The 10,022-nt window shown below is 40.5% G+C and overlaps 1 protein-coding gene across 1 annotated transcript in view; it reads right to left on the bottom strand.

Annotated features, from left to right (window-relative positions):
• lpar1 (lysophosphatidic acid receptor 1) overlaps window positions 1-6,312 on the bottom strand; it is a gene marked incomplete at its 5' end in the record, with an annotated part of 43,945 nt that extends 37,633 nt beyond the window's left edge. The window contains 1 exon segment of the mRNA XM_005943734.3: window positions 5,872-6,312.
• Window positions 6,313-10,022: the final 3,710 nt, after the last annotated feature.

The raw sequence follows: 10,022 nt of genomic DNA, 5'->3' as shown, positions 1-10,022 counted from the left end.
TGTGTGTGAATTGGTGGATACAGGCCATTTACCAGTCAAAGTCACTTCATTGACCTTTCTTCCCAATTGCTCACTTTAGCAGGTTATCTTGAGTATGTCAGCATGTTTGATTTGCTGCCATCTATTTGGCTGATTAGATACTTCCAGTAACACTATGAGTAATGTGGGAGTCATTTCAATCAAAATATGTCCTTTGAAATACAATGAAACATTAAGTTTTTGTACAAAGTATCAGTATCGGATCAGCATCGTCGATACCACCCTGAATTTTACTTGGTATCAGATCGGAAAGGAAATCAGTGGTATCGCAGATCACTACCAGGAACAAAAAAGACAGGTAATATTTCTCATATGTTAGCTTCTCTTCATTGGCTCCCTGTTAAATTCAAAATTCAATTTAAACTCCTTCTGATTACATACAAAGTCTTGAATAAGCAGGGCTCCTCATATTCTAAAGACCTCATTGCATTGTTTTAAAAGAGCATTTCACTCTTCGACTGCATTGAATTATACTACTTTAAAATGCTATGTAACATCTGAAAAAAGGGTTAGTGTCATTGTTTCACTTCAAAAAGAGCGTGGTGAAGTACAGAACCAAATAATCATACTAATACAGAACCCCAGAAAGAGTCATGATTTGTGCTGGGTTGAAAAATTATTTCCTCATTATGGTGTTTCTCAGTTCCTCTTTCTTTCATGCATGACAGACACCTTTCAGATGATTTTAACTTCTGCCTCAAAGCCACACATGATCTGTAACAAGGAAGTTAATGAGTGGTCATTAGAGAAATAAGTGGTAAGTGCAGGATCTATGTCTTGAACCATGTTAGCATTAGAGCCACTGAATGTGTTTATCTCTAACTGATGTGGTCCAGTGTCTGGCAGCACGAGCATACAGTACTGCACCATTGTGGGTTGAGCTCCTGACAATGTAAACATCACATGGATGAACACTTGGCTTTTGGTCACACTGACCATTATCCTTTTAAGCCCTTAAAGCCTGCCTCTCAATAAAGAAGAACTTGTAAGTAAAGTGGTAACATAATATGACTGTTCCATATTTTGGAGAGCCAAAACATGTACTGTATGCATCCAAAACACTTTGCAGTAAATACACATCTACCCTTTGTGCAAGTGATTGTGTATTCTAACCTAATTCATGTAATCTTTCTGGGTAAATATTGGGTCCATTTTCTTTTCTGTTAGCACCAGCTAAACTGTGGAATGAAAAAACAATACCTTACATGATGACAGCATAATAATATGTACACACTGATAGTTGTGAGCAGTTTGTGTATAGATTTACCAAACTGTGCAAATCTGCTTTCTTTAAATATTTATGAATGTTTCCAGCATGCCATGACGTTATCTGAAGTTCGTTTAGAATATACAGTAACTACATTAACATCAAATATATTTACTTCCCAAAACAACATTCATTGTGTATCACTGTAGCCATGCAACCACAGTAGTGTTAATCTGACAGCTGTCAGTTTCCTGTCAAAACCACAATTTCTTTTTTCCATTTATCTAAGGTAAAAAAATGAATTGTAAAGGTAGAAGATGGCAACAAACCTCCCTGTGGATAAACAGAAGAAATGGCTACATACATTGAGAAAAACAAACGACTGCTTCCAAATAAGTAGTTATGAGCAAATTCTATCAAAGTCTATCTATTAAAAGCCAAAGGTAATGTTTTCAGAAGATGAGATATACAGCTATAATTACTTGATCCCAGAACCAAGAACAAGCTGAAGTTTGACAGATATTTTCAGATATTGTTTATGTTATTGACAGTAACTGATAATAAAATATATCACAACTACTGTATTCATTTTAGATTTAAGGTCCTTATTGCATCATTTTTTAAATTTTGATTAATTAACTTCACAGTAATGTTCAAAGACTGTGCAGACACTGAGGAGCATAATATCTGTAATTCATGTTAATAAGAATGCATGTGTATGTAAGTAAAAGTCAAGATAACTTCAGAGAGAGTATCAGTGATTCTAAAACCATTTATAACTATTTGTTCTATCTTGTGTATATTTTTTATAGCTGTGAACAGCCTATTTTGAATTACTTCCCTGTTTAAATGGCCCTTGAAGAAATTTCTTTTCTGCAGCAACTGCTCACACATTCATGCAGGTTGCTGCATTAATGTGGAAACAATCTGGACCTATGGAGTAAGAATGGGTGGAATGCAGTTCCTTAGAATAGGGGGAGGAAAAATCAGGGTTCCAGTAATCACAACACAGATGTTTCAAGAACCCAGGCTTTTGATGGACGTCAAAGCTCATGACGGGAAACATAAAGCAGTCATCTTCAGGGTAGACAGTAAGTCTTTGCAATGGGAGTTCTGTTTAGTTTGATAAAAGAGGTCAGAAGTCAAAAGAATCAACTTCTCTGGAATGACTTTCAGATGAGTATGTTTCTGTAACCCCATCAAATCTATCAACAACAACTTTAAGGGCTAAGAACCTGAGGTGCTTCTCTGAGCCTCTTTGCTTTACCCATATTTTAAGTGCACTTGACTAGTAAATAAAAATGTTTGTGGCCTATATATATATATCTAAATCTATATATAGACAAAGTATCATTCAACAAAAGCACTCAAACACTGTCACTTTAAATCATCATCAACTGTTTTTTTAATACAATGGCATCATAAGTCTTTTACACTTATCTGTTTTTTTTCCTGCTTGTTGTATGACACTATCATCTCTCACTTTCTCTCTTCCTGAGTTATGTCTTAATTTTACAACACTCTACAGTAGCTGTGTAAGTTGTAAAATGTTGCACTAAATTAATTTGGTTTGTGTGTCACAGAGTGCTGCAGCTACTTGAAAATGTTATTTTTGTCACCATAAGATGATGCTAAATGAAAAAAAGCAGATTTATACAGTTGTTGTTTTTTAAATAAGTACTTGAGAATGACTTAAATAAGCTATATCGAGAGTGAACAAATTGACCTACTTCAGTAAATAAGAACTATGTGGCTCACTACACTACTGAAGAATTTCCCAGAAAAGAAATGTCCAAAAAATGTGAGATTTTGTATATATGACAATAATTGAACCACTGTGCTTGTTGGATTGATCTCCTGTTTCTTAGTTTTTTTTATGATCAGATTAAAATCTAACTTATCCACACTATCCATCAAATAAGTAAATTAAACTAAATCGATATTCAACAAACTATTAAAGAGAAATCTTTCATTCTGGTTGCTTAAGGCTGTAAGAAATGTCGAGAATGTCGAATCCATGATTAAAGTCGCTTCAAAGGCTATGTCCACACTAGCCCGGATGGATTTGAAAACGGCGTTTTCGTCTGAAAACGCTCCGCGTCCACACTAGCGTTTTCAGTCGTTTTCACAGAGTTATGCGTCCACATTGAAAACGCTTACGTTCCAGTCCTGCGCATGCGCAAATGCGAGTGAGAATTAAAGAATTTGAAGAAAAGCTATCTGGAGCATGTACAAACTGATAGTAATCTTTTTTAGGGCTGTCAAAATTGAGAGCAATCAAAACAACTGCTGTACAATGCCCTCCGCTATCTTTGTTTAATTGGTCACATGACTGCATCACATGACTAAAACGCATCATCGTTTAAGAAAGTCTGCGCTTTCGAGTGTCCACACTGTGAAGGGACAGCTCCGTTTTGAAATGTATGCGTTTTCGAGAGCGTTTTCAAAACGCTGCGTTTTCCTTGGGGAAAATGCCGTCTCAGTGTGGACGGGAGGCCAAAACGGAGAGAAAACTATGCGTTTTCAAACAAAAACGCATTAGTGTGGATGTAGCCAAAGTCATTTGAAATCTCTCTTCAGGAGTGCTAATGGTCCTATCACTCTCTTTAGCATCAAAGACCCCCTGAGACCTGTGACAGCGGGTGGTAGGCAAGCAGTGGTCTCACTCTCTCTTGTGAATACACAAATAAACACACCCACTCAGACACAGAGACACCATTTGAGTCCCAAATTAGTGTTAATCAGGAAACATCAAAAGGGAGTGACAGCATGTATCAAGCACCTTTTTTCCCTTACAGCAGGCCTTCTCAATCAGTTCAAATTTACTTTGATGACACAGAAACCCTGCGGTCTTATCACATATCTTGGGTGCATGTGGAAACTTTGATAAAAAAAAAAGGAAGGTCATGAACTTAATAAACTTTTCTGGTCAAGTTTCAAGGTTTTTTGGTGGGTGTATAACATTCTTCAAAACAATAATAATACTTTAGAAGGAATAGGCATATAATGAGCAAACTGCCAATAACAGGAACTAAAAGGAGCCAGTAAAACGCATCACATCAGCAACACAGCTGTGAAGTCTTTTGTCACTTTCCAAGCAAGAACACAGCCAACTGTGTTTATTTGAATGCATGACCCAGGCTAAGGTAACAGAAATCCATCCCTGAGGTCTGTGGAGATTGATGACAAACCAGATGTGTGTGGCTCAAAAGAGCTCTTTCAGGAAACATAAAAGTACTCAGTTTTGCCTTTTTATCTCTTGTATAGATGTGAAATGGTTCATCTTCAAATGGAAATTTGCCATGGGGAGTTTTGACTAAGAAAACTCAAGTAAGGACAGAACTCAATGGCTTTATTTCACCCTATATCATCAAGAACATCTTAACTCAGCTTAATTGTTGGGCAAGTTAAAGTTTGAGCAAACCTGTTCTAAATTAAATCCCACAGGTCTCAAGGGAGATTCAGATTTTTCCATTAAGAGTGTTTCACAGTGCCAATAACAGAAACAGAGCTTTTAAGACGTGCTTTTGTCCGATAACAGTCAGCAAGGTCCCCACAAGAGCTGTTTCATGTATATTTATCTCCAGTTTGTTATGCATGACTTATTATGACTAACCGACAAACAACACAGCATCTGATCAGAACCTGTCAGATGAAAAAAAAAACCCAAGCATTCCATCCCAGTTGGTCTTAAGATGTTGGAATTATTGCTCCTTTTGACTTTTAGACTACAAGTTGGACCTCTGAGCTATCCAGCTCTGCCATAACAGGTGAAGCCTGTGTACCCTAAATTCATACAGTTAAACTTAACTATCTTGTGTTCGATAAATAACTAAATCACTTTGTTTCCTGAAGGTGTTACTAAAGTCTGCTAAAATTGTAACAGTTACAGTTGATTTTTAGGGCTTGAGTAGGGTGGATTGACGCCTGCCGGCAGAAGACAGAGTCAAGGCGTTTTTTTTGGAAAGACGCCAGCACTACAAGAAATGCTTCAACATGCTGCTGGTGGTTTGGTCATCTGTAATACTCACACTGACAGCACAAGTGTTTTCTCTTGAATAACCGATGCTGGTTAGAATGAGTTTAGATTTGATTTGGGGGAGGAAGACGCAGAGATTCGATAAAGAAATCTAAAATAAGATCATAAGAACACATTCTCTATAACGAGATCAGCGTGGAAAATCTAAACAGATGTCAGCCTTTATAAACTCCTACACCCAACGCCCATTTATTTTTTTCCTCTCACTCCCATTTACAAGTGTTGTTCCAATCCCAGAGTTTGATAAAGAGCCCAGTTCTGGCGCAACAAGTCCTTCATTCCAGCCGCGTCCCTGTTCTCACATCCTCTATAGACGCACAACTGCGCGTCTCCCGTTGAAATAACGGTGCGCTGAGGGGCTCCAGGCATCTGCTAATACCATCAAAGCCTTTATCTGAACTGACTGCTCTATCGCCACGTCTACGTGGCAGGTATACTTTTGATTATGAAAAGATGCCCACTCTTAGGCATATGTGCATAGTAAGACAGCGGTCCACATAAACCTATACATGTACCCCCTCTATGTAACAAATGTTAAATTGTGGGGAAATCTCTCAACAGTGAGGATAAGATATCAAATACTTACAGTGTCCTGCATGCAGTGAGAGCAGTGGGTAGGTGGTTTAGCTTACTCCCTGACTGGTTCCTGGATGTCCAACTCAAGTTTGATCCGGAGTGTCTAAAATTCCTCCAACAGACAACTCATACAGACTCTGCCTGCGCAACTCTGAAGTCAACGCCGCAGCGGTGTAATATAAGATTTAAAATCCAACATGCAGCCAGGTAACCCTTTCATTTTATGTCCGTGCAGGGGAAAAAAGCGAAAGATCGGTCAAATTTTCCCACCGCTATGTCCCGATTTTGTTTGTTTTTTGGCTTTGTTGTTTTTTGGCTGTTTTTTTTTTTCAAAAATGCAAGTTGTTTTAATTTCCCCCCCAGATGTCGAAGCCTTTGCGCTCTCTGCTTCGTCTCCGTGCCTCTCTGCGCTGGCGCGGCTCTCTCCTTCTCTCTCTCTCTCTCCCCCTCTCTGTCTCTCTGGCCGACAGACTGCCACACAGACTGCACAGGACGGGACCTTTGTCCGCATGTGACGTCACTCACACACACAAGCCGACACGCTGATAGAAATCTTTTATCAAGACAGGACTACATGCACATTGCAATTTTATTTAGAGAACAGGATGACACACAGTTACAAACACGGTGATGGCACACTGAAATACAGTGCACACAATACACAAGCAGCTTTAATACAGCTGAGTGCGTCACATAGCGTCACATAGCACTGTCTGCTCCATTCCCACAGCTTAGACTAAGTAGTTTCTTGAAATGTCCCTCTATAATCCAAGTGCAAACAATATATACCCAAAGGTACCATAACCGGAGCTTTTTCTTTGTGTCTTGATCTCGACAGATCAAAGTGAATTTTATATTTTGCAAACTAGCACCTAGTTAAAAATAAAAAAGCTCTCTTTTGCCCATATGCTCTCACAAGTTGTTCCTCTTTAGTGAGCCAGAAAGCTAAACAAGTAGAGTGAATATTCATTAGCTAGTGAAAAGAAGTATGTCTATTTGTCTGAATTGCCTGTGAATAACTGCATTTCATTTGAAATAGGGCTTCATGAGTTATACTAGAAAATCAACAAGTTGTTCAGTTTGCACTGCATGCATAGTGGTGTATTGGCCTTGACCCCCTTATGCTATTGTAACCCAGGTCCCACGTAGCTATGGTAAAGCTAGAGTATATAGTACAATGAGACTGGGCCTGGGTTCGTAGTGCTACTAGTAATGATACCTGATACCCTCTAATTTAACTAATAAGGATCACCACAACTGTATTTTACACAAATTTATCCCTCACCGGGTATTTATTTAGACAAAAAGAAATGAATAAAATAAACAGTTACTTTTATAAAATGAATTGAATTCAAATAAACAAACAAAAATACTGTAAATGTGACTACATGGATTATAAATAAAAGATTATCAACACAAAATACCTCTTTCTTAGGTGCCAACTGTTATTTCAGTTACAACAGCTCACACCTTTAAAATGGATGAATTTCAACCTTTGATAATAACTTTGATTAAAACTACACACTTACTCAATTTAAACCAAATTTGTAACAGTGGGCCCACACACACACACACTTTAACCTGTCCACACTACACCTGTAGCACGGTGCTTGTTGCAGGCCTGATTCGAAGTTCGGGTGCGGTGAGGCCTAAAACTGATGGCCGCTTCACTCAAACTGAGCCATAAAACAAAATACGTGCACTTTAGTTCCAGTTAGTACTCACGAGTCCAATGAGTTTGTTAGTGGGGCAATCAGAAACGGGCAGTTAGTTCACCAGTAGTGAAGACAGTCAGGGGTGAGAAAACAGTCAGGGGTGAGAAAACAGCCAGGGTGAACTTGTTTCCCGTTCTTCTTCTTGCTCTCCCATAGACTCATTTGTCTCTTGAGCATCATATTCCAGCAAAGTAGGTGTATCATCTCCAGATGAGTTTTCACTTTCACTTTCTTCTACTGGTTGACTTTCTGCTGCTTCAAAATGTTCCTCCTCAGAAGTGTCATCCTCTTCCGAAGTCTGATGTGGCGTTGCCAGTTGTCTCCTGACCTCTTGCACGCCAAAACTTTGAGGATTATGGACAGCTTCAAACATTTCATCTGATGATGCTGTGTCACTTTCTTCAACTGGATCAGGCGGTTTAACTGCTTGACTTTTCTGGGCACGATGTGCTCTGGTTACAGGTCTCCTAATGTGTCCTGTGTCATCCGATGGATTAGGCATCCTGACCATATAACCAATGGGCAACAGGTGGTCTCGATGGAGAGTTTTGAGTACACCTGGTCCATGTTCTGGTTTTACCTTATAAACAGGCAGGTTAGGCAACTTCTCCACTACAACATACGGTGTAGATTTCCAACGATCCTGCAGTTTATGCTTGCCTTTTATTCCAACATTCTGAATGAGAACCCTGTCTCCCTTCTCCAAAGGCAGATCTCTCACGCGTTGGTCATAGTGTGCTTTGTTCTTCAGATGATTTTTTGTAGCTGCATCTGATGCAAGTTTGTATGCGTCCTGCAACTCGTTTCTCATCCGTGAAACATACTGTTGATAGGAGGACTCACTTTCAACATTTGGCGAGATTCCAAAGCAGACGTCGATGGGCAGTCTAGCTTCTCTCCCGAACATGAGATAATAAGGTGAGTACCCCGTCGCATCACTCCTTGTACAATTGTACGCGTGTACCAGGTGGGTGATATGCTGGCTCCAACACTGTTTCTTTGCAGTGTCCATGGTACCGAGCATTGCTAGAAGGGTTCTGTTGAATCTTTCCGGTTGCGCATCACCTTGCGGGTGGTAGGGAGACGTTCGTGACTTCCGAATCCCCAACATGGACAACAGCTCCTTGATCAGTCGACTCTCAAAGTCTCTGCCCTGATCAGAGTGTATTCGTGCAGGTAGACCGTAGTGCACGAAGTACTTCTCCCACAGGACTTTTGCAACGGTAATGGCTCTTTGATCTTTGGTAGGAAATGCCTGTGCATAACGTGTATAGTGATCTGTCACAACTAACACATTTGCAACACCTTTAGAATCAGGCTCTATCTGTAAGAAATCAATGCAGACCAAGTCTAGAGGGCCATTGCTTGTTATCTGATTCAAGGGCGAGGCACGCTGAGGGAGCGTCTTCCTGGAGATGCACCAAGTTCCCTTTCCTTGTTATCTGATTCAAGGGCGAGGCACGCTGAGGGAGCGTCTTCCTGGAGATGCACCTTCCACAAGTGCGAATATACTGCTCAATCTCAGCTGCCATACGAGGCCAGTAAAACCTCTCTTTAATCAGTTCTGCTGTTCGCTCTGCTCCCATGTGCCCACACTCATCATGCAGAGACCTTAACACCATAGACCTGTATCTTGCTGGCAAGACAAGCTGCCGGCTTTGTTTTCCACCCATTTTTTCTTTTACTCTGTAGAGTAATCCATCACTCAACTCCAATTTGCGACTTTCACGGAGGAGCATCACAGTCTCTGGCGAGTCACTTTTAGAGCGAGCAAACTCTTTATTGCTCTTGATGGCTTTCTTCAATGGCCCAATGGTAGGGTCCATATCTTGTGATGTTTGAATGTCTTTTGGACTCAGCTGATCGAGGATGTTTACGCTGAGATTCACAGGAAATGCATAGGCTTCTGGTACTGCAGAGGCAGGAGCACCAAGTTGATCCACCAATCTGTCAGGTACAACTGCTCCTTCCCTGATGCAGGCTCGTTTACAGAGAGCTTTAATGCCAGCAGGCGGGATGGAAGTCCATTCTCCAACTTCCTCTTGGGCATACTGTCGGGACAGCAAGTCAGCATCAATGTTGTGGCGCCCAGGGCGGTACTGTATGGTGAAATCATACGTGGCGAGGGCAGCGAGCCAGCGATGCCCTACAGCACTGAGCTTAGCCGAGGTCAATACGTACGTTAAGGGATTATTGTCAGTCCTGACAATGAATTTGGCACCATACAGGTAGTCGTGAAATTTATCCACGACGGCCCACTTTAACGCCAAGAATTCCAGTTGATGAACTGGATAGTTACGTTCTGAGTCTTTGAGCTTTCGACTTGCGAAAGCTACCGGCCTTAGGCCCTCAGGGTGTTCTTGGTTCAAGACAGCACCTAAACCATTCATGTTGGCGTCCACATGCAAAATGTATGTCTTGGTGGGGTCAGCGAATGCCAATACTG

The sequence above is a fragment of the Haplochromis burtoni genome, unplaced genomic scaffold, assembly GCF_018398535.1.
Source record: "Haplochromis burtoni strain Fernald_Lab_line unplaced genomic scaffold, NCSU_Asbu1 Contig_377, whole genome shotgun sequence".
Taxonomy (NCBI): domain Eukaryota; kingdom Metazoa; phylum Chordata; class Actinopteri; order Cichliformes; family Cichlidae; genus Haplochromis; species Haplochromis burtoni.
Note: the sequence above shows the minus strand (reverse complement) of the source record. Positions and strands in the feature narration are given on the sequence as shown.